Source organism: Nyctereutes procyonoides, unplaced genomic scaffold (genome assembly GCF_905146905.1).
Source record: "Nyctereutes procyonoides isolate TBG_1078 unplaced genomic scaffold, NYPRO_anot_genome, whole genome shotgun sequence".
Lineage (NCBI taxonomy): Eukaryota > Metazoa > Chordata > Mammalia > Carnivora > Canidae > Nyctereutes > Nyctereutes procyonoides.
The window spans coordinates 65,752,749-65,779,011 of NW_026575125.1; the positions used below are offsets into that span (position 1 = coordinate 65,752,749).

At 36.8% G+C, this 26,263-nt stretch overlaps 1 protein-coding gene and 1 pseudogene across 1 annotated transcript in view; one reads left to right on the forward strand and one right to left on the reverse strand.

Moving 5' to 3' along the window:
• The window catches only part of DACH2 (dachshund family transcription factor 2), a 636,043-nt gene that overhangs the window by 415,616 nt on the left and 194,164 nt on the right, over positions 1–26,263 (forward strand). The gene's annotated exons all lie outside the window — the stretch shown is intronic.
• LOC129518509 (transcription factor BTF3-like) lies at positions 5,740–6,239 on the reverse strand (annotated as a pseudogene).

The window sequence follows — 26,263 nt, forward strand, 5'->3', positions numbered from 1 at the left end:
ACATTTGTTGCTTCCTGTCTTGTTAGTTTTAGTCATTTTAACTGGTATGACATAGTGTCACATTGTGGCTTTGATTTGTATTTCCCTGATGCTGAGTGATGTTGAGCATTTTTTCATGTGTTTGTTGGCCCTTTGTATGCCTTCTTTGGAGAAATGTCTTTTCATGTCTTCTGCCCATTTCTTGATTGGACTGTTGGTTTTTTGGGTGTTGAGTTTGATAAATTCTTTACCGATCTGGATACTAGATATGTCAATTGCAATTTTAAAAAAGTGAGGGTCAATTTCTGGTTCTCTGTTCTATTGACCTATGTGTCTGTTTTTGTGCCAGTACCATGCTGTCTTGATGATCACAGCTTTGCAATACAGCTTAAAATCAGGCATTGTGATGCACCCAGCTTTGGTTTTCTTTTGTTCAACATTCCTTTGGCTCTTCAGGGACTTTTCTAGTTCCATACAAATATTAAGATTATTTGCTCCTACTATGCGACAAATGTCGACGGTATTTTGATAGAGATTGCATTGAATGTATAGATTGCTCTGTGGGTAGCATAGATACTTTCAAAATATTTATTCATCCAATCCATGAGCATTAAATGTTTTTCCATCTCTTTGTGTCTTCCTCAATTTCTTCATAAGTAGAAAAAAAGTGTAGTTTTTATGGTACAGGTCCTTTATCTCTTTGATTAGGTTTATTCCTAGTTATCTTCTCTTTTTTTTAGTATAATTGTAAATGGGATTGATTCCTTAATTTCTCTTTCTTCAGTCTCATTGTTAGTGTACAGAAATGCCATTGATTTCTGTACATCAATTTTGTATCATGCCACATTGCTGAATTGCTGTATGAGTGCTAGCAATTTTGGATTGGAGTCTTTTGGATTTGCATGTAAAATATGTTGTCATCTGTGAAGAGTGAAAGTTTGACTTCTTTGTTAATTTGAATGCCTTTTATTTCTTTTTGTTTTCTAATTACTGAGGCTAGTACTTCTATTACTATTTTAAACAACAGTGTTGAGAGTCAGAATCCTTGTTGCATTCCTGACCTTAGGGGAAAAACTCTCACGTTTTCCCCATTAAGAATGATATTTGCTGTGGACTTTTCATAGATGGCTTTTATGATATTGAGGTATCTTTCTTCTATCTCAACACTTTGAAGAGTAAAGGATACTGTATTTTATTAAATGCTTTTTTTCTGCTTCAGTTGACAGCATCATATGGTTCTTCTCTTTTTTTTTTCATTAATGTGATACATCACGTTGATTGATTTGTGAATGTTTTTTTATAATAAATTTACTTTTTACTGGTGTTCAATTTGCCAACATACAGAATAACACCCAGTGCTCATCCCGTCAAGTGCCCCCCTCATGTTGAACCCATTTTGCAGAACAGGAATGAATCCCACTTGGTTGTAGTGAAAATCCTTTTAATGTACTGTTGGATCCCATTGGCTAGCAATTTGGTGAATATTTTGACATTTATGTTCATCAGGGATTTTGGTTTGTAATTCTTTTTGAGCGGGTCTTTTTCTGGATTTGGGTCAAGGTAGTGCTGACTTCATATAATGAGTTTGGAAGTTTTCATAAAGGGCAGTTTAATCTGCATAAAGTTTTAGAGCTGGGCACATGAAATATTCTTCCACATTTAATGAATCTTTACATTTAGTGAACATATTAGTGTAAGGGACATGGGAATAATCACTATTTTTTTCTAAACTGCAATTTTCTATTATTTTATGATACTTAGTGTCATTATTTCTGCAGTATGAATATTATCAGTGTATGCAATGACCTTTTGCATGAATTGAACTCAAGTTCAATAAATATTTGTGTCTTTATTAGAAAGTGAAAAAGGTTTTGAGCTTCCAAAGTGAAGGTTTTTTTGTCTTTAAAAATCAGCTTTTATTACACAAATCTTTGAAATTAATCATTCAGAAAGATTCTATTATTTTGTGACTCAGATTAATGTTAGTATATCAACTGCAAATATTCTTATGCACATTGGAACTAGAAAACAATTATATAACATTTCTTTGTCAAAATATAATTGACATATAACATTATATTAGCTTCAACTGTATAGCATAATGATTTGACATTTGTATATGTTGTGAGATCACCACAAGAAATCTAGTTAACACCTGTCTTCATACATAGTTACAAAAATTTTTTTCTTGTGATGAGAACATTTAAAATTTACTCAGTTCACAACTTTCAATATAATGTTGCACATTACATCATCATGACTTATTTATTTATAATTGAAAGTTTGTACCTTTTTTACGTCTTCATTGATTTTGTCCATCACTTAAACCCTGCCTCTGGCAAACCCAGTCTGTTTTCTGTATATATAAGCTTAGTTGTTTTGTTTTGTTTTTCAGATTCCACATAATGTAGGGATCCCTGGGTGGCTCAGCGGTTTAGCGCCTGCCTTTGGCCTAGGGTATGATCCTGGAGTCCCAGGATCAAGTCCTGCATCAGGCTCCCTGCATGGAGCCTGGTTCTCCCTCTGCCTGTGTCTCTGCCTCTCTCTCTCTCTCTCTCTCTCTCTCTCTCTCTTTCTCTCTGTCTCTCATAAATAAATAAATAAAACCTTTAAAAAAGATTCCATATAACATGAAATAACACAGTATTTGTCTTTCTCCATCTGACTTATTTCACATAGCATAATGCCATCAGAGTCCATCCGTGTTGTCACAAAGTGAATTTTTATGAGAGTTTTATTAAAGTACAATTCACATGTAACAAAATTTACTCTTTTAAAGTATACAACTCAGTGGTATTATTATATTCATAGATTTGTGTAACTATCACCATTATATAATTCCAGAAATTTTTCATTACCTTCAAAAAAAAACCTGTAACCATTAGTTGTCACTCCCCAATTCTCCCCTGACTCCCCCACCCCTGGCAAACATTAATCTAATAATTCATTTACTGCGTGAATTTGCCTATTTTAGTTATTCCTTATAAGTAGAATCATATAGTATGTGACCTCTTAGGTCTAGCTTCTTTGACCTGACGTAATGTTTTCTTTTCTTTCAGCTTTGTAAGTTTTTATTTTAATTCCAGTTAACATACAGTGGTATATTAGTTTCAGGTGTGCAATATAGTGATTCAACAATTCTATACATAACCTGGTGCTCATTTTGACAAGTGTACTCCCTAAATACCATTGCTTATTTAACCCATATCCCATTTCTCTCCCCTCTGATAACCATTAGTTCTTTATAATTAAGAGTGTTTCTCGGTTTGCCTCTCTCTTTTTTCCCCTTTACTCATTTGTTTTGTTTCTTAAATTCACATATGAGTGAAATCATGTGGTATTTTTCTCTGACTGACTTACTTTGCTTAGCATCATATTGTACAGCTCCATTCCTGTTGTTGCAAATGTCAACAGTTTATGCTTTTTTATAGCTGAATAATATTGCATTTTATATATATCTCACATCTTCTTTATCCATTCATCAATCAGTGGACACTCAGGCTGCTTCCATATCTTGGCTAGTGTAAATAATCCTGCTATAAATATAGGGGTGCATGTATGCCTTTGAATTAGTGCTTCTGTATTATTTGGATAAATACCCAGTAATGCCATTGCTGGATCATAGGGTAGTTCTATTTTTAACTTTTGAGGAAACTCCATACTGTTATCCAGAGTGACTGCACCAGTTCACATTCCCACCAAAGGTGCCAGAGTGTTCCCCTTACTCCACATCCTTGTCAACACACATCTTGTTTCTTGTGTTCCTGATTGCTGATTTTAATCATTGTGACAGGGATTTGATTTGCATTTCCTTGATGATAAGTGATGATGAACATCTTTTCTTTATTTTTATCTTTTTAATGTTTAAGTTCTAGTTACTTGACATACAGTTCAATATTTTTTCAGGAGTAGAATTCAGTGGTTCATCATTTACATGTAAAACCTAGGGCTCATCATAACAAGTGTCCTCTTTAATACCCATCACCCATATATCCAATCCCCCACCCACCTTCCTCCATGAACCCTCAGTTTGTTCCTTATAGTTGAGTCTCATGATTTGTTTCCCTCTCTTTCTCTTTTCCCCCTTCTGAAATTTCATCCATTTTGTTTCTTAAATTCCACATATGAGTGAAATCATATGCTATTATGCTAAGGAAAATAAGTCAATCAGAGAAAGAAATACCAGATGAAAATCTTTACATGTGTTTATTATATTTGGATATTTTCTTTGTAAAAATGTGTCTATGTTTCCTGCCCATTTCTTAGTTGGGTTATTTGTATTTTGAATTTTCTAAGTTCTTTATAGATTTTGGATACTAACCCTTTATCAGATATGTAATTTGCAAATATCTTCTCCCATTCCCTATGTTGCCTTTTAGTTTTGTTGATTGTTTCTTTCACTGTACAGAAGCTTTTTATTGTGATATACTCCCAATACTTTATTTTTTAGTTTTGTTTCACTTTTGTTTCTAGACATATCTAGAAAGTAGTTGCTATGGCCAATGTCAAAGAATTTACTGCCTGTGTTCTCTTCTAGGATTTCTAGGATTTCAGGTGTTACATTTAGGTCTTTAATCCATTTTGAATTTATTTTTGTGTATTACATAAGAAAAGGGTTCAGTTTCTTTCTTTTGCATGTTGCTGTCCAGTTTTCCCAACACCATTTGTTGAAAAGACATCCTTTTTCCCCCATTGTATATTCTTTCCTTCTTTGTCAAAAGTTTCATCAGAGTTTTTTAGATATATTTCCTGAATACTCTGTACTCTATCCTTTTTCTGCAAATTTCATGATATTCCAACTTTATAATTCCCCTTTTTACAGAAAAGCTCATACTGCTGTATAGCAGAAACTCAGTGCCCCCAAAAATGTTGAGAAGAGCAAAGACTGTGACTTAAAGAGAAAGAGAATTTAAGAAGTGATATATATGCTAGTTTAGTTGATGTAGACAGAGGAACTGACCTTTGACTTTTTAAAATTTTATAGTTATCAATATGCAACAGAGAAATAAATCATATCACAAAGGGATTGTTATAGCAGTATCATCATCAAAACCAATGCTTTTGTATGATCTTTCTAGAATTAGCCTAGCATTCCAACCCTTGCTTATTGTTCACAGCTGGAGGTCAGATTGTTTAAGGGACAAAAGGTTAGTTCAAGAAGAGTGCAAAGACTATTACTACCAGAGATAAACACATGACTATTTGACTCCAGGTAGGGGGAGGGTTGCACAAGGCTTTCCTGCTGAAATAACATGAACATGAGCACAAGATAAGAAGAAATTACATACTGGGAAGTTTGCCAGTGTCCGAATGGTCTTAAAATACATTGTTCATCGATTCAGGTATGTCCTCAAGGGAATTATTACTCTCATAGGACTTTTCCTTTCTCTCCTGGCTTACAATATGGAGAGACAAAAGCCTCAGTCTTAAGCCCTAAAATAGTTAAATAAGAGCCCTTTCAAGGGAATTATCACACCCAAAACTAAACTTTGTTTTTTTTGTGAGGCAAAGAACTTTATTAATCTTGTTTCAAACTTTATTCCCAGACTTTTTCAGCTTAATTAGCTGCAGAGAATGAATTGTGTATAAGCAAAAAACTGAAAAGAGCTGTAGTGTCCAAGGGGCTTGTGCTTAAAAATATTAAAGATCTAGATTTTATCAGATCCATGAACAAAATTTTAAAAAGCAGTCATAAAATAGCAGTTCCCAGTAACTTCTTAAAGTTTTATCTTGTTCCGAAGTTGACTCAATTCAGTTTACTTAATTCTTGGAAGTTCCATCAAAATTCTCCACAAGATCTCCAACTTAATCACCTTCCTCCTCTCTGATAGCAAGTGGTGCTTTTCCATCTACACAGTATTTGGGCAGAGCTTCATCCAGTCTTCTTAAACTACTCGGACTGCCTGTATCATGTTGGTTTAAGATACTGGGTAGCATTTCGCTCAGCTGCTTTGTCTCAGCATGGCCTGTAATACTGAAAGTGTTCACTGACTAGGATGTGTGAACTTTAGGGCTGTTAAAGTGGATCGCTGTTTCTTGGTTTGTGAACATATTCACTTCTTCAATACCTAGAGATGTTCTTTACCTCTAACTTCTTTAAGAAGGACTGAAGTTTTTATTTGTTTGTTTGTTTTTTATCATATGTTGTAGTTGTTCTATGAACCACCCCTCTTCTTTTGGCAAGCAGTTCCTTTCCCACTAATACACACTTGTGCTTGCAGTTTTATGAGTTTCTCCTGGTTCAAGATAGTTTCTTTCATCTTGTTGGAGTGGAAATAAGACCACATGGGGCACTAGTATTGGTGCTCAGGAGGTCTCAGGAGGACCAACTGAGATGAGGTGCACACACACACACGGGGACACAGATGGAAACCAGAAGGCATGCACATATATTTATATTTATGTGTTATACATGCATACATATATTCTTTATCTGTATATAAACATTATATTATGTTAGTGATGAAAGGATAATACTTAACCATAAGTAATTATCAAAATACTCTATATGTTTGCTTAAATTTTATTGACAATAAGCCGCAAAACACACAGTGGACAAAAAATGAAAACAAACACCTGAGTACACACAGTGAAAATCAGTAGCTCTCCAGGAATAAAAGAATAGAATTGGAGAAACTTTCTAGAAATCTCAATTAAAGCCACTAGTTCTTTGTGTAGAAATGCAATATAGAAACTTAATGTAGGCACTCTGTAGAAAATATTTCACTCATGTGTGAGAGCTTTGATTTCTGACTTACTGAGGGAAATGGATTGAGCATGGATTCTCAAAGAACACTTTTCTTTAGCAAATCAGATTTAATTAATCAAGTAATAGAACACACTTCACCAGAGCTTGTTTATCTGCAAGTAATAGTTCCAGATAGATTCCATGGTCTCTGGGAATTCACAATGTTTCTGGCATTGCCAACTTTCTTAGTACCTGTCTAATGCAAAGCACAAAATCTTAAATAATTTCCCTACGGTATTGTAATTTTCACATTTATTGTTTAGATATTAGTGTGAATGAAATTGTGAGAGTTGGTGCTGGGGAAAGGAAGGAGTTCCCTGAGCAAAGCCTAATGGATAGAGATTGTGTAAAACTAAGAGAAAAGAGGAGGTTTGGGGGCCCAAATACTTAACTCTGCCTGTTTCACATTTTACTTCTTTTTTGAACCCATAACATTTTCTAAGGAAGGGTATTCCTCAATTTTCTTGAAGATGCTTGACTTCTCTTTCTTGCCAAGAAAATGAAAGTTATTTCACAAGAATTATTCTCATATGCAAATTGAGTCCACGTCTACTTTACCTAATGCATTACCAAACCAGGCTTCTATTCATGACCCAGCTAGAGAGGCTTGACAATCTGATTCAGATTTCAGTCATGAATAGCTACAAGTTCTTCCTCTAGGAGAGATCCTAGATCCTAATAAGATCCTAATATTTATCTTAAATGGCTTGCAGAAATTGGCAAAGAAATCTTTACAATCCTGTAGGACTTATTTACATCTAAATAATTTGTTGCCACAAAGCAAAAGTTCTTTTCCAGATGCTCAGGATTTATATTTTTATGGGACAGCATCTTCTCTGAAAAACATATACCTTAATCTAAAAATAGAACACAAATGCTCTTCTTTTCAGACTTTCTGGCTTTAGACTGCTTTATACTGCTGGAACATAATCAATGAAGCATCAGTGCATTGTTCTGGAGATCATACCTGATTTCATAAAGGACTAAGAAAGGAACAAAATGTTTTCCTTATGTAAGCTCTGAAGTTAACATACATGATTTTTTAATGTATGTATTTTTGCTTTCCCAAGAGAGACACCAAGCAATACTACATATTTCAGTGGTATTTCCTTAGAAGTTTAAATATTTTGAGTGTAGACCTTTTGTTTTGTGGGGAGGAAGTAATTAGGGTGACTTTTGAGGAATCAAGACAATGGAGGATATAAATTTTTATTGTTTTGTATCCTTTTTTCTGACTGTATTTGCCATGGAGTTTTCTTATAAATGTTAATGTTTCATAATCAGTTTAAAAAACCACAAATAAATCACTCAGAGGAATATTTGAAACCATCAAGAAGGAAAAAAACTCATTGGTTTAATGGAATGCTGTCAAGTCAAATAAGCATCATGAATGACACTGGGGCAGAATTGATACTTTTGCACTGACATGTTAGAACAAAAGCCCATGCAATATTTAGAAAACTGAGAAATATGTCAGCTGTATGACTGCTAAATTAGCAGAAGCAGGAGAATGCTGCTCAAGTTGAAAAGAAATGAGTAGGCACAGATCCATATTGTAACCTTTCATGTTCTACACTCACCATGAATAGTCAACTATTATGTGGTCAGCATTTTTGAGTTTTTTCTCTTTTAAATTTTCAAGTGCTTCAAAAGGCAAAAGAAGTAAGTCTTTTATTCTAAAAAAGCAAAACGTCTAGGCTGTTATTTTAGTGTTAAAGATGACAGGATCAAAAAAAGACTGTTTTTTATCTTTGGGAGTGCTGTTCAGGTTTCCCAGGAATGTTTTGGGGTTGTTAAGGCATGTTTTATTTTTACACATTTATCCCATGAACAAAATATTTTCTTAACCATTTTCTTTCCAACAAACAGGAGAAAATGTTGTTTTAGTACCATAACCACACTAGCATATCATTTATAAACATGGAAGGTTTTATTCTCTACTAATATAAAAATGATATGTACATATCAGCATTTAAATTATTTTAAAATACATATTGCCAAAATATAATTATTGACCTCCTCATGCCCTTGTATTGCTACTGTGAGGCAAGTAAGAAGCCAATACTCTTCCTATTATCATAGAAAACAAAGGCACAAACAATTCTAGTGCCTTCCTTAAAGTTACACAGTTTAACAATAAGAGAAAAATGGTGATAATAAAAACAAGACTTATGCTTTCAGTCTAGTATGTCTAGGATTTTCTATGCTATGGTTATACCCTGACTTTTCTGTGTATTTACAAATTTAATTGTCTCTACATCAGAAAATTTAATAAAAATCTTCCATTCCATATTAGCTTAATAAAATCTTCTATTTTCATAAAATAGTTTCATTCCATGTTGGCTGATAATTTATAGTCAATGAAGGGCAAAAAATCGCATAACTAGCTAACCAGGAATAATGGTATAAAATTGGAAAATAAGATTTTTGGTGTCACTAAATTTTGGAAAAGTCTCAAGGAGTTTGCAAAAGTTGAACTCTTAATAAGGTGCTCCAATTTAAAATTACATCTTACTTTGGTCAAAAATTATGAACTTTTTGATATTATCTCTGGAAATAGTGAAGAAAATTGATTTTTTTAAAAGATTTTATTTATTTATTTGAGAAAGAGAGTGAGAGGGAGGGACAGAGGGAGAAAAAGAGAGAAAGAATCTCAAGCAGACTCTGCACTGCACATGAGTGCAGAGCCCAACATGGGGCTTGATCTCATGACCCTGAGACTGTGACCTTAGCTGAAACAAAGAGTCATATGCCTAACTGACTGAGCCACCCAGTCACCCACCAACTCCTAGGGTGCCCCTAGGAGTTATTTATAAAACACAAGTTATCCCCTGATTTCTGGGTCTCTAGACTTTCTATGGAGAGAGATGTGCATACTTTGGCATATTGGTGGTTGAACTTTCTTTCTGTAAGTTCTTGTGGGTTTTGTGTTCCATAAAAGACTTCCTTGAAAGGAGTATCGATTTACACTTTTTTTATTTTCAGAAAACTCATAATTATCACCATTATCTGGAAGTTCTACTGACAAAATCACAGTAAGTGAAACACTCAGGGAGCTCAATTGATATTTTCAGTCTACCTGTGGAATGGTCTGAAGTCTAACTAACACTTGTGCCTAGCTTCTTTGTTTCTTAATGATGTTTCCAACTCTATCCTCTCCTTTTCTTTTTCACTAACCTCTTTTTACTGAATTTCTAAGCTGTGTATACTTTAGGAATTAATTACTGAATATATTAATAGTATTTCATATACTGCAATAATGTTTCTGGAAGTGTGTGAGTCAGAGAAATAGAGAGAAAAGAGAAAAGGAAGAGAGACATGTCCTTCCTAGGCAAAATATTCCTGACTATTTCTGGTTATCTTCCATTTTGTATATTATCAATATCTGTTATAGTTACTTATAAAAATGCGTTTGGTACATACTTCATTTTATAAAGTATTTGTGTGGATTGTAGGTAATTGGATTACATTGATAAGGCTGAAACCTGCCTTCAAGTGAGAAATAAAAACCATCAGGATGGTTTAGAAATAAGGAAAAATAAGAGAATGCATTTGAAATTAAGGTGCAAGGTTGGAGAGGCAAAAGCCAAATGATTACTGGATGTTAGTTGGTTAGGAAAACTGACTTCTAGAACAATGTCTGCCAAGAAGCAATTATCTTCCTGCACCTGACCCTCTGTTTTTTTTTTAATTTTTATTTATTTATGATAGTCACACATAGAGAGATGAGATAGAGGCAGAGACACAGGCAGAGGGAGAAGCAGGCTCCATGCACCAGGAGCCCGACGTGGGATTCGATCCCCGGTCTCCAGGATCACGCCCTGGGCCAAAGGCAGGAGCCAAACCACTGTGCCACCCAGGGATCCCTGACCCTCTGTTTTTTGATATATAAAAACAGAAAGTGGAACTAGATGACATTTAAGGTCGATATCAGCTATAGTAATTCTATATTTGGGTATAGGGTAACTGGTTATTCTGGAACTCTAAATTCAGAAGGGAGCAAGAGAAGTATTCTATACATATGTAAAGGTGGCCATTTAGTTCTGAGACTGCTTTTATTTATTTATTTTTTGTTTTTTATATAAATTTATTTTTATTGGTGTTCAATTTGCCAACATATAGAATAACACCCAGTGTTCATCCCATCAAGTGCCCCCCTCAGTGCCCGTCACCCAGTCACCCCCACCCCCCACCCACCTCCCCATCCACCCCCCTAGTTCATTTCCCAGAGTTAGGAGTGAGACTGCTTTTAAATAATATTTAAAAATAAATATTTTAAATAAATTTTAGAAAACTAGTAATTCAGATATGCTTTGATTGTCAACCCTCTGTTTCTTTTCTACAATTCTAGTGTAGAACTAACATCTTCTTAATAAATATTAGATAATACTGATTTGCTATGTAATACATCTCAAAAGCACATGGAAAATAATAGCCCTGGTCTAAAGCCCCCTGTCTTCACAATAAAAGGATAAAATAATTAATATAATATATGATAGAAGAATAATTGGGCTTATTATTCTTGAAAGAGTTAAATCAATTATATATATACATCTCCCTTCAGTTTAGAAAAGCTCTCATCTCTTTGAACTATATGGCTTAAAATACTATAAATAGCCAAAATTAAAAGTCTCTTTGATCTATCTAAACTGACTTTCCATTAGAAAAGCTGTATCTAAATAAAATGCTATTGATTGTGTATTTCAGTCATTCAGCAATACTTTAAGGGTATAGTTTTCCCCAGAAGCATTAAAGTTAATGGGCAAGGCACACATTCATTGAAGGAAACTATATATACCTCTTAGTTTGTATTTCAGACATTTAGGCATAGTCTATGATCTACTTTACTTGATTTATCTAGTCTATAACCTTTCTTGCATTCTAAAAACTGGCACTGAGTTTTAATAGCAGAAAAACTTTGTCTCATTGAATCAAAATTGCCTACTTGCAAGTAATCCATTTTCATATGTAAGCTTTGTTATACTAAATTTACTTTGAAGTATGTGGAACATGTCTTTGTAGAGCACAAGAAAATACCTCTAGGTACCTCCCAAGTAATAGGGAAGGAACCTTTCAGTTTCTTGCTATTTTTACTATAAGAAATAAATGCAATGGAACAAAAACTAATGACAAAATGCAAGTAGCACAGTTAAACTGTTTAGAATGAAGCATTTTTACACGTCTGTCATCTTGTTGACCTTCCACAAATTTATGGTGTCTGAATACCGAGGTCTAAATCTTCAAAGCTTGAAAACCAGAGGTGCAACATAAACTAATCTTCATTTCTTTCTCTATCCTCTTACAGCAGCACTAATGGAAATGTATTTTGTTTAATGACTCTGAAATCCTCCTTGTAATTAGATGTGGGAATTGGTCTTACTTTGTAACAGATGATACTGGAATAATAATATGAGAGATGCTATACTGAGACCATGATCCTTCTAAATCTATATCATTTTTCATTTTATTGACAGGAGATGTGTGCAAGAACAAAGAAATTGATTTTAAAAAGGAGGAAAATAGGATCTAATAAAAACTTCTAATTCAAATATTTTAGTATTGCTTTCAATACACTAACTGTAGTGGGAGAAGGAAAGGGCATGCACTTTGTGTTTAATTTTAGGAAACAAGGATTTTAGACTTGTTGCTTTATTCCTGATAATGATCTTTGAATGTTATTGCAAATACTAAATAGTGAAGTTTAAATGCCAGAGACCATATTACTGAAGCATGCATTATACATTAGTATGATCACACAAAATGGTATCTTCTATTAAAGAACAATTTTATCCTCAAACAAAGAATTTAAAGAGTGGACAGACTGAGTACGACAGCTATTCTGTATATCATGTTTTTTAATGTCAGTAAATGCTATAGCCACAAATCATTGTGGTCACTAAAGATTTAGTAATGTTTGTAGGTCTCAGATCTTTTTCCATTTAATGCTAATGGACTCCAGGAGCCACAAAAATTTTTACAAAGAAATGCATTATGGCTAAGTCTCATCTTTCCTTCATTTTTTGTATATTTTTTATTGGAGTTTGATTTGCCAACATATAGCATAACATCCAGTGCTCATCCCGTCAAGTGCCCCGCTCAGTGCCCATCACCCAGTCACCCCATTCCCTGCCCACCTCCCCTTGTACTAACACTTGCTCATTTCCCAGAGTTAGGAGTCTTGCTTCTCCAGCATAATACTCAGCATAATACCCTCCAGTTCCATCCATGTTGAAGCAAATGGTGGGTATTTGTCATTTCTAATGACTGAGTAATATTCATTGTATACATATACACATCATCTTTATCCATTCATCTTTTGATGGACACTGAGGCTCCTTCCACGGTTTGGCTCTTGTGGACATTGCTGCTATAAGCATTGTGTTGTAGGTGTTGCAGTTTTTCACTGCATCTGTATCTTTGGGGTAAATCCCCAGTAGTGAAATTGCTGGGTCATAGGATAGCTCTATTTTTAACTCTTTGAGGAACCTCCACACAGTTTTCCAGAGTGGCTGCACCAGTTAACATTCCCACCAACAGTGCAAGAAGGTTCCCCTTTCTCCACATCCTCTCCAACATTTGTTGTTTCCTGTCTTGTTAATTTTCACCAAGATACAAGGCAATAGAATCCAACAAAACATTAAGAAGATTATTCACCATAACCAAGTGGGATTTATCCCCAGGATACAAGATTGGTTCATCACTCATAAGACAATCAACTTGATAGATCACATCAGCAAGAGAAAAAACAAGAACGATATGATCCTCTCAATAGATACAGAGAAAACATTTGACAAAATACAGCATCCATTCCTGATCCCAACTCTCCAGAGTGTAGGGATAGGGAATATTCCTCAGCATCTTAAAATCCAACTATGAAAAGCCGACAGCAAAATCATTCTCAATGGAGAAACCCTGGGAGCCTTTCCCCTAAGATCAGGAACACGAAAGGGATGTCCACTCTCACCCCTGCTATTCAATATAGTACTAGAAATTCTAGCCTCAGCAATCAGACAACAAAAAGAAATAAAAGGCATTCAAATTGGCAAAGAAGAAGTCAAACTCTCCCTCTTCCAGATGACATGATACTGTACATAGAAAACCCAAAAGACTCTACCCCAAGATTGCTAGAACTCATACAGCAATTCGGCAGTGTGGCAGGATGCAAAACCAATGCCCAGAAATCAGTGGCATTTCATCTTTCCCTCAAAACACATGTATTATTGATATTTATGGTAGTAAGAATGTTTGGACAATTTCTTGGAGATTTCAATTAATACATACTTAATAGTATATGATGATCAATTGCTACTGCATTCCTTTGCTTTCTAATTCATGTATTGGGCTCTTAGTGGATCCAAGGCTTGGCAAAAGAGAGAAAAACTACTGTGAGGAACTTCCTTGGAAGCTCAAATTTGTTTAGTAATTAAGCTCACAAAGCAGTTTCACACCTATGTATTTCCTTTAATTATCAAAAAACCCTGTAAAGTAAGTAGAACAGGTATCATTATCTTTTTGGTAGTTGAAGAAACCAAAGCCCAAAGAGGGTCAGCAATTTGGCTAAGTTCTAAAAGATAGTATATAATCAAATACATTACTTTAAACTTCAAAGATGACATTCTTCCATGGAAAAATACCTCATGGTGAAGAAATTAAAGCAAGAAAACATATGGTTTCATCAATACACAAGTCAATAGATTTTTGTGACTTCCTAATGGGTAGGAACACAATGTAATTAGACAGGAAATTTCCCCAAACGGTGAGTTCATAACTCTGCTCATATTGCAAAGCAATGGAGTATATTTCAATTTGATAATAGTGAACAGAATCTTTTATTTATTATGAAAACTAGTCTTTTTTTCAGGAAATATTAGGCCATCACTAGATTTCCTACTCTTTCCTTGCAAAAGAAATCAAAGATCATATCAGTGACAAAGCAAGAATTATAAAATCCTTGTTTCTTAAGATTAAAAACAAGGGATGTGCAGTTTACCCCCCTTCTTGCAATATATTGCAAACACCAACATATTTATATTGGAGATTATCATTAGCTTTTCTTTTTCTACCTCTTAAAAACAATGTCTTTGTTATTGGCACACATGTTATCTATAAGAGCTAGTGAAATGACCTGCTTGAATTCAAAAGACTAGGTATTTTATCTGCTTCATTATGAGATACCGGAAAGCTCCTTATACTTATCCAGCAATGTGATAATTGTCTAATTTTCCTGTTTATATTCATTAGCATAAAAGTTCTCATATATAAAGTTGGTATGATAAATATATAAAGGATAGATAAATTATATCAACTTTAGTAGATATTTCTGACACATAGTTGGTAGTCAATAAATATTTACTGGATACTGATTATGTAGTATGCCATTTCATTACATATATATAATGCTGAAAGTCCTACGGATTAATATATTGTAGGACATATTGTAATTCTAGCTCTTTCTTCGTTATTGACAAAGATTCTTTTGTCAACTAAAAACAAAGAACCACAATTCACTGCAATGTCCAAAATAAATACATAAATGGAAATTTTATAACTAACATTGTTTCGTATTCTAAACAGCCTACAGGAATGTATGCTTAAAGATAAAATAGGTAAAAAGAACAATTCTTTAAATAATGAAAGAAGGGAAACTGAGTGCAGAAAAATTAGAAGAAGGTAAACCATGAGAGACTCCTAACTCTGGGAAACAAAGGGTTGCAGAAGGGGAAGAGCATGGGGGGATGGTGTAGCTGGGTGATGGGCTCTAAAGTGGGCACTAGATGAGATGACCACTGGGTGTTATACTGTATGTTGACAAATTGAATTTTAATAAAATAGTTTTAAAAAGAACATTTTTAAATACGTTTTGATTTAGAAACTTCAAAGGAAAACAAATTTGTTGTGATTTATTACTGCAGGAAAAATCAACCAGTCTATTACAGTAATTCTTAACAATGGATTATTTGGAGAAGCTCCAATTTGAAAAATAGGCTTTGTCTTAATGATGGGAACATTAGTATTAGAACTTCAGGTATTAAGCATGGTAGGTAATATAAAAGAGTGATCATAGAGAATTTGGAGAAAATTCAAAAATCAGAAAGTACTAGAGTATAAGATATATTTTATATTACAATTTTTATTTAAATTCATAGTTGATAGTGTGATGCTAGTTCAGGAGTAGAAATTAGTGATTCTTCACTTACATGAAATATCCAATACTCATCACAAGTACCCTCCTTAATATTGATCATCCATTTAGCCCACTCTCCTACTTCCTCCACCTCCTCACCAGCAACCCTCAGTTTGTTTTCTACACTTAAGAGTCTCTTTTATGGTGTGCTTGCCTCTCTTTTTTCCCCCTTTCTCTTATGTTCATCTGTTTTATATCTTAAAATTCACATGAGTGAAATCACATGGTATTTATTTTCTCTGATTTATTTCACTTAGCATAATACACTGTAGCTCCATACATATCACTGCAAATGAAAAGATTTCATTCTTTTTTATTTTTATTTTTTTTAATTTTTATTTATTTATGATAGAGAGAGAGAGAGAGAGAGAGGCAGAGACACAGGCAGAGGGAGAAACAGGCTCCATGCACGGGGAGCCCGACGTGGGGTCTCCAGGATCGCGCCCTGGGCCAAAGGCAGGCGCCAAACCGCTGCGCCACCCAGGGATCCCCTCATTCTTTTTAAAAAAATTTTATTTATTTATTCATGAAAGACAGACAGACAGAGAGAGGCAGAGACACAGGCAGAGGGAGAAGAAGGCTCCATGCAGGGAGCCTGATGTAGGACTTGATCATGGGACTCCAGGATTATGGGCCAAAGGCAAGCACTAAACCACTGAGCCACCCAGGGAGCCCAAGATTTCATTCTTTTTGATGACAGAAAAATACTCCATTGTATATTTGTAAATCTTCTTTATCCATTCATCTGTCGATGGGCACTTGGGCTCTTTCTATAATTTGGCTATTGTTGACAGTGTTGCTGTGGTGTATGTGCCCTTCAAATCAGTATTTTGTATCCTCTGGGTAAATACCTAGTAGTACAATTACTGGGTCATGCAGTAATTCTGTTTTTAACTTTTTGAGGACTCTGCATGCCATGCACCAGTTTGCACCGGTTTGCATTCCCACCAATGGTACAAGGGGGTTCCCCTTTCTCCACATCCTCATGAACACCTGTTGTTTCTTGTGTTGTTGATTTTAGCCATTCTAACAAGTATGAGGTGATACCTCATTGTGGTTTTGACTTGTGTTTCATTGCTGATGAGTGGTGTGCATCTTTTTATGTATCTGTTGGCCATCTGGATGTCTTCTTTGGAAAAAAGTATATTCGTGGCTTCTGCCCATTTATATTGGATTGTTCAATTTTTAGGCATTGAATTTTATAAGTTCTTTATATATTTTGGATACTAACCCTTTATCAAATATGTCACTTTCAATCATTTTCTCTGATTCCTTAGTTAGCCTTTTAGCTTTCTTGATTGTTTCCTTACCTGTCTAAAAGCTATTTATTTTGATGTACTCCCAGTAGTTCAATTTGCTTTTGTTTCCATTGCTTTCTACAATGCGTCTAATAAGATGTTGCTACAGCCCATGTTGAACAGGTTGCTGCCTATGTTCTCCTCTGGGATTTTGATAGATTACTCTATCACATTTAATTCTTCCATTCATATTAAATTTATTTTTGCCTGTTGTGTAAGAAAATGGTCCAGTTTCATTCTTCTGTATGTAGCTGTCCAGTTTTCACAACACAATCTGTTGAAGAGGCTGTCTTTTCCATTGGATATTATTTCTTGGTTTGTTAAAGATTAGTTGACTATAGAATTGTGGGTCTGTTTCTAGGTTCTCTATTCTGATCTATTGATCTGTGTGTTTGCATTTGTGCTAATACCATACTGTCTTGATAACTACAGCTTTGTAAAATAACTTGTGCTGCCTCCAGCTTTGTTTCTCTTTTTCAAGATTGCTTAAGCTGTTTGAGGTTTTTTGTTGTTCCATACAAATTTTAGGATTGTTTCTTATAGCTCTGTGAAAAATGCTGGTGGTATTCTGATAGGTATTACATTAAATGTGTAGATTGCTTTGAGTAGTATAGACATTTTAATATTTATTCTTCCAATCCATGAGTATGGAATGTTTTTCCATTTCTGTGTCATTTCCAATTTATTTCATAAACGTTCTATAGTTTTTAGAGTACAGATTCTTTACCTCTTTGGTTGGGTTTATTCCTAAGTATCTTATGTGTTTTGGTGCAATTATACATGGGATGGATTCCTTGATCTCTCTCTTCTTACTGATTTATTATAGGTGTATAGAAATGCAACATATTTTTGTACACTGATCTCCTATTCAGTGGCTTTGCTGAATTCATGTTTCAGTTATAGCAATTTCTTGGTAGAGTATCATGTTGTCTGTAAATAATGAAAGTTTGAGGGAAGTATGGGGGGACTCAGTCAGTTAAGTGTCCAACTCTTGATTTCAGCTTAGGCCATGATCTCAGGGTAGTGAGATCAAGCACCATGTTAGATCACACTCAGCAAGGAGTTTACTTGGGTTCCTTTCTCCCTCTCCCTAATTCCCTCCTGCTTGTGCTCTTTCTGAAAGAAAGAAAGAAAGAAAGAAAGAAAGAAAGAAAGAAAGAAAGAAAACCTTTGAATACTTCCTTGCTAATTGGGATGCCTTACTTTTTTCTTTTTGTTGTCTGACTGCTGAAGCTAGAATTTCCAGTATATTGTTAAATAACAATGGTAAGAGTGAACATGCCTGTCTTTCCTGATGGTAGAAGAGAAACTAATATTTCCCCATTAAATATTAGCTGTGAATCTTTTGTATATGGCCTTTATGGTGTTGTATATATTCCTTCTATCCCTCCTTGTTTGCGGGTTTTCATCAAGAATGAATATTGTATGTTTTCTTTTTTTATAAATTAATTTTTTATTGGTCTTCAATTTACCAACATACAGAATAACACCCAGTGCTCATCCTGTCAAGTGTCCCCCTCAGTGCCCGTCACCCATTCACCCCCACCCCCCGCCCTCCTCCCCTTCCACCACCCCTAGTTCGTTTCCCAGAGTTAGGAGTCTTTATGTTCTGTCTCCCTTTCTGATATTTCCCACATATTTTTTCTCCCTTCCCTTATATTCCCTTTCACTATTATTTATATTCCCCAAGTGAATGAGAACATACACTGTTTGTCCTTCTCCTATTGACTTACTTCACTCAGCATAATCCCCTCCAGTTCCATCCACGTTGAAGCAAATGGTGGGTATTTGTCATTTCTAATAGCTGAGTAATATTCTATTGTATGCATAAACCACATCTTCTTTATCCATTCCTCTTTCGATGGACACCGAGGCTCCTTCCACAGTTTGGCTACTGTGGACATAGCTGCTAGAAACATTGGGGTGCAGGTGTCCCAGCGTTTCATTGCATCTTTTTTTAATAAATTAATTTTTATTGGTGTTCAGTTTAGCAACATACAGAATAACACCCAGTGCTCATCCCCTCAAGTGTCCCCCTCAGTGCCCGTCACCATTCAACCCCACCCCCCGCCCTCCTCCCCCTCCACCACCCCTAGTTCATTTAGCAGAGTTAGAAGTCTTTATGCTCTGTCTCCCTTTCTGATAATTCCCACACATTTCTTCTCCCTTCCCTTATATTCCCTTTCACTATTATTCATATTTCCCAAATGAATGAGAACATACACTGTTTGTCCTTCTCCGATTGACTTACTTCACTCAGCATAATACCCTCCAGTTCCAACCAAGTTGAAGCAAATGGTGGGTATTTATCGTTTCTAATGGCTGAGTAATATTCCATTGTATACATAAACCACATCTTCTTTATCCATTCATCTTTCGATGGGCACCGAGGCTCCTTCCACAGTTTGGCTATTGTGGACATGGCTGCTAGAAACATCGGGGTGCAGGAGTCCCGGCGTTTCATTGCATCTGAATCTTTGGGATAAATCCCTACCAGTGCAATTGCTGGGTCGTAGGGCAGGTCTATTTTTAATTCTTTGAGGAACCTCCACACAGTTTTCCAGAGTGGCTGCACCAGTTCACATTCCCACCAACAGAGTAAAAGGGTTCCCTTTTCTCCGCATCCTCTCCAACATTTGTTGTTTCCTGCCTTCTTAATGTTCCCCATTCTCACTGGTGTTAGGTGGTATCTCATTGTGGTTTTGATTTGTATTACCGTGATGCCAAGTGATGCAGAGCATTTTCTCATATGCATGTTGGCCATGTCTATGTCTTCCTCTGTGAGATTTCTCTTCATGTCTTTTGCCCATTTCATGATTGGATTGTTTGTTTCTTTGCTGTTGAGTTTAAGAAGTTCTTTATAGATCTTGGAAACTAGCGCTTTATCTGATACATCATTTGCAAATATCTTCTCCCATTCTGTAGGTTGTCTTTTAGTTTTGCTGACTGTATCATTTGCTGTGCAAAAGCTTCTTATCTTGATGAAGTCCCAATAGTTCATTTTTGCTTTTGTTTCTTTTGCCTTCGTGGATGTATCTTGCAAGAAGTTACTGTGGCCAAGTTCAAAAAGGGTGTTGCCTGTGTTCTCCTCTAGGATTTTGATGGAATCTTGTCTCACATTTAGATCTTTCATCCATTTTGAGTTTATCTTTGTGTATGGTGCAAGAGAGTGGTCTAGTTTCATTCTTCTGCATGTGGAAGTCCAATTTTCCCAGCACCATTTATTGAAGAGACTGTCTTTCTTCCAGTGGATAGTCTTTCCTCCTTTATCGAATATTAGTTGCCCATAAAGTTCAGAGTCCACTTCTGGGTTCTCTATTCTGTTCCATTGATCTATGTGTCTGTTTTTGTGCCAGTACCACACTGTCTGATGACCACAGCTTTGTAGTACAACCTGAAATCTGGCATTGTGATGCCCCCAGATATGGTTTTCTTTTTTAAAATTCCCCTGGCTATTCGGGGTCTTTTCTGATTCCACACAAATCTTAAAATAATTTGTTCTAACTCTCTGAAGAAAGTCCATGGTATTTTGATAGGGATTGCATTAAACGTGTAAATTGCCCTGGGTAACATTGACATTTTCACAATATTAATTCTGCCAATCCATGAGCATGGAGTATTTTTCCATCTCTTTGTGTCTTCCTCAATTTCTTTCAGAGGTGTTCTATAGTTTTTAGGGTATAGATCCTTTACCTCTTTGGTTAGGTTTATTCCTAGGTATCTTATGCTTTTGGGTGCAATTGTAAATGGGATTGACTCCTTAATTTCTCTTTCTTCAGTCTCATTGTTAGTGTATAGAAATGCCATTGATTTCTGGGCATTGATTTTGTATCCTGCCACGCTACCAAATTGCCGTATGAGTTCTAGCAATCTTGGGGTGGAGGCTTTTGGGTTTTCTATGTAGAGTATCATGTCATCGGCGAAGAGGGAGAGTTTGACTTCTTCTTTGCCAATTTGAATGCCTTTAATGTCTTTTTGTTGTTTGATTGCTGAGGCTAGGACTTCCAATACTATGTTGAATAGCAGTGGTGAGAGTGGACATCCCTGTCTTGTTCCTGATCTTAGGGGAAAGGCTCCCAGTGCTTCCCCATTGAGAATGATATTTTCTGTGGGCTTTTTGTAGATGGCTTTTAAGATGTCGAGGAAAGTTCCCTCTATCCCTACACTCTGAAGAATTTTGATCAGGAATGGATGCTGTATTTTGTCAAATGCTTTCTCTGCATCTAATGAGGGGATCATATGTTTCTTGGTTTTTCTCTTGCTGATATGATGAATCACATTGATTGTTTTACGAGTGTTGAACCAGCCTTGTGTCCCGGGGATAAATCCTACTTGGTCATGGTGAATAATTTTGTTAATGTGTTGTTGGATCCTATTGGCTAGTATCTTGTTGAGAATTTTTGCATCCATGTTTATCAGGGATATTGGTCTGTAATTCTCCTTTTTGGTGGGGTCTTTGTCTGGTTTTGGAATTAAGGTGATGCTGGCGTCATAGAACGAATTTGGAAATATTCCATCTCTTTATATCTTTCCAAACAGCTTTAGTAGAAAAGGTATGGTTTCTTCTTTAAACGTTTGATAGAATTCCCCTGGGAAGCAATCTGGCCCTGGACTCTTGTGTCTTTGGGAGGTTTTTGATGACTGCTTCAATTTCCTCCCTGGTTATTGGCCTGTTCAGTTTTTCTATTTCTTCCTGCTCCCGTTTTGGTAGTTTGTGGCTTTCCAGGAATGCGTCCATTTCTTCTAGATTGCCTAATTTATTGGGGTAGAGCTGTTCATAATATATTTTTAAAATCGTTTGTATTTCCTTGGTGTTGGTAGTGATCTCTCCTTTCTCATTCATGATTTTATTAATTTGAGTCTTCTCTCTCTTCTTTTTAATAAGGCTGGCTAATGGTTTATCTGTCTTATTAATTCTTTCAAAGAACCAACTCCTGGTTCTGTTGATCTGTTCCACAGTTCTTCTGGTCTCAATTTCATTGAGTTCTGCTCGAATTTTAATTAACTTTCTTCTTCTGCTGGGTGTCGGGTCCATTTGCTGTTTTTTCTCTAGCTCCTTTATGTATAAGGTTAGCTTTTGTATTTGATTTCTTTCCAGTTTTTGAATGGATGCTTGTATTGCGATGTATTTCCCCCTCAGGATTGCTTTTGCTGCATCCCAAAGATTTTGAACGGTTGTATCTTCATTCTCACAAGTTTCCATGAATCATTTTAATTCTTCCTTAATTTCCTGGTTGACCCTTTCATTTTTTAGCAGGATGGTCCTTAACCTCCACGTGTTTGAGGTCCTTCCAAACTTCTTCTTGTGATTTAGTTCTAATTTCAAGGCATTATGGTCTGAGAATATGCAGGGGATGATCCCAATCTTTTGGTATCAGTTCAGACCCGATTTGTGACCCAGTATGTGGTCAATTCTGGAGAAAGTTCCATGTGCACTTGAGAAGAATGTGTATTCAGTTGAGTTTGGATGTAAAGTTCTGTAGATATTTGTGAAATCTATCTGGTCCAGTGTATCATTTAAAGATCTCGTTTCTTTGGAGATGTTGGGCTTAGAAGACGTATTGAGGGTAGAAAGAGCTAGATTGAAGTCACCAAGTATAAGTGTATTATTATCTAAGTATTTCTTCACTTTCGTTAATAATTGGTTTAAGTATTTGGCAGCTCCCACATTCGGGGCATATATATTGAGGATTGTTAAGTCCTCTTGCTGGATAGATCCTTGAAGTATGATATAGTGTCCCTCTTCATCTCTCACTACAGTCTTCGGGGTAAATTTTAGTTTATCTGATATAAGGATGGCTACCCCTGCTTTCTTTTGAGGACCATTTGAATGGTAAATGGTTCTCCAGCCTTTTATTTTCAGGTTGTAGGTGTCCTTCTGTCTAAAATGAGTCTCTTGTAGACAGCAAATAGATGGGTCCTGCTTTTTTATCCAGTCTGAAACCCTGTTCCTTTTGATGGGGTCATTAAGCCTGTTCACGTTCAGAGTAACTATTGACAGATATGAGTTTAGTGTCATCATGATATCTATTCAGTCCTTGTTTTTGTGGATTGTTCCAATGAACTTCCTCTTAAAGGGGAATATTAAGAGTCCCCCTTAAAATTTCTTGCAGAGCTGGCTTGGAGGTCACATATTCTTTCAGTTCCTGCCTGTCTTGGAAGCTCTTTATCTCTCCTTCTATTCTGAATGAGAGCCTTGCTGGATAAAGTATTCTTGATTGCATGTTCTTCTCATTTAGGACTCTGAATATATCCTGCCAGCCCTTTCTGGCCTGCCACGTCTCTGTGGAGAAGTCTGCTGGTACCCTAATACTCCTCCCCATAAATTCAGGGACTTCTTGTCTCTTGCTGCTTTAAGGATCTTCTCTTTATCTTTGGAATTTGCAAGCTTCACTATTAAATGTCGAGGTGTTGAACGGTTTTTATTGATTTTAGGGGGGGATCTCTCTATTTCCTGGATCTGAATGCCTGTTTCCCTTCCCAGATTGGGAAAGTTTTCAGCTAGGATTTGTTCAAGTACATATTCTGGCCCTCTGGCCCTTTTGGCGCCCTCGGGAACCCCAATTAAACGTAGGTTTTTCTTCCTCAGGCTATCATTTATTTCCCTTAATCTGTCTTCATGGTCTTTTAATTGTCTCTTTTTTTCCTCAGTTTCCCTCTTTGCTATCAACTTGTCTTCTTTGTCACTCACTCATTCTTCCACCTCGTTAACCCTCGTTGTTAGTACTTGTAGTTTGGATTGCATCTCATTCAATTGATTTTTAATTTCTGCCTGATTGGATCTAAATTCTGCAGTCATGAAGTCTCGTGAGTCCTTAATGCTTTTTTCTAGAGCCACCAGTAGCTGTATAATAGTGCTTCTGAATTGGCTTTCTGACATTGAATTGTAATCCAGATTTTGTAGCTCTGTGGGAGAGAGGACTGTTTCTGATTCTTTCTTTTGAGGTGAGGTTTTCCTTCTAGTCATTTTGCTCAGTGCAGAGTGGCCAAAAACAAGTTGTATTGGGAAAAGGAGAAAAAGAGAGAGAGAAGGAAAGAAAAGAGAAAAAGAAAAAAGAAAAAGAAGAAAAAAAGGAAAAAAGAGAAGAAAAAGAGAAAGAAAAAGAAAGAAAAGTGAAAAAAAGCGGGTGGGGGAAGCAATCAGAAATCAAAAAAAAAAAAAAAACACGGGGGAGTATCTTCTGATTCTGGTGACTTTAAGCCCCTTGACTTCCCCTGGAACTGGTCCGTCTAGCCTTTTTTCTGGGGGAGGGGCCTGTTGTGCTGATTTTCAGGTGTTAGCACTTGGGGGAGCTGCTCTGCCCCCTGCCTGGTGCAGGGCTCAGTGGGGGTTGTTTACCCCGTGAGGCCCCAGGAGGAACAGCCACAGTGGTTACGGCAGCTCTGGAAACCCGGTTTCAGCCCCCCCAGTAACTACTGAGCTCTCCGTCTGCAGGGCCTGGAGGCTCCGGGGCGGGGCCGCTGATGTGCTCAGCTTGGGGCAGGAGCGTCCTTGCTGTCCTGGGCCCTCCTCGCCTCTGCCTGTCCCAGGGGTAGGCCGGATCCTGGGCTGTGTCCCGGCGCCCTGTGCTCCGGCGCCTGCACTACTGGATTCGCGCTCCCGGCCGCGCAGCCGCCTCTCCGCGGAGCCGCCGCCCGAGCCCCTCCGAGCTGCCAAGGCCCCGCCGTGCGCGCTGCAGCCCTTAGGGAGCTCGTCGCACTCTCCCGGGGTGCAGGTGCCCGTTAGTGTCCCAGGGAGCCTGAGGGCATCCCCGCCCTCCTGGTTCCTGCTCTAACTCCCTGCGAGCCCCTTTCTGCCCGGGAAGGTTGGTGCAGCTCCTGCTCCTCCGGGACGGGGCTCTCCTGTCCTAGGGACACTCGCCCCGACCTTAGCCCGGCTCCTCTCGGGTCCCCTCCCCCTTGGATGCCTTTTGTTTCTTTAATTCTTTTTTCCTCCATCTTCCTACCTTGATAGAAGCGCGGACTCTTCTCACTGTAGCATTCCAGCTGTTGTCTCTTTAAATCTCAGGCCAAATTCGTAGATTTTCAGGATGATTTGAAGGTTATCTAGGTAATTTGGTGGGGACAGGTGATTTGGGGACCCTACTCTTCCGCCATCCTGCCCCTCCCCCTATTGTATGTTTTCAAATGCTTTTTCTGCAACTATTGAGAGGATCATTTGGTTTTTATCCTTTCTTTCATTAATGTAGTGTAGTATCATGTTGATTGATTTGCAAATATCGAATTGCCCTTGCAGCCCAGGAATAAATCCTACTTGGTCATGATGAATGATTCTTTTAATGAACTGTTGAATTTGATTTGCTAGTATTCTGCTGAGAATTTTTGCATACATATACATCCAGGTTATTGACCTGCACTGCTCCTTTTTAGTGGGGTCTTTGTTTGGTTTTGAAATCAAGGTGATGCCAGCCATGTAGACTGAGTTTGGAAGTTTTCTTTCTTTTTCTAGTTTTTGGAACAGCTTGTGAGGAATAGATACTAAGTCTTCTTTAAATGTTTGGTAGAATTATTCACCTTTGAGTCCATCTGGCCCTGGAGTTTTATTTCATGGGAGTTTTTAGATTACTGACTCAATCTCTGCTGGTTATCAGTCTGTTCAAATTTTCTAACACTTCCTGTTTCATTTTGGTAGTTTAATTATTTTTTTCTATTTTTTTAAATTTTTATTTATTTATGATAGTCACACACACACACACACACAGAGGCAGAGACATAGGCAGAGGGAGAAGCAGGCTCCATGCACTGGGAGCCCGACGTGGGATTCGATCCCGGGTCTCCAGGATCGCGCCCTGGGCCAAAGGCAAGGGCCAAACCGCTGCGCCACCCAGGGTTCCCTATTTTTTCTATTTTTTAAATGTCTATTTTTGTTGGGGTTCAACTTGCCAAAATATACTATAACACCCACTGCATATCCTGTCTAGTGCCCATTACCCAATCCACTGCCCACCTCACCTTCCACTAACCATTGTTGGTTTCTCAGAGTTAGGAGTCTTTCATGTTTTGTCACCCTCTCTGATTTTTCCCACTCATTATCTTCCCTTTCCCCTATAATCC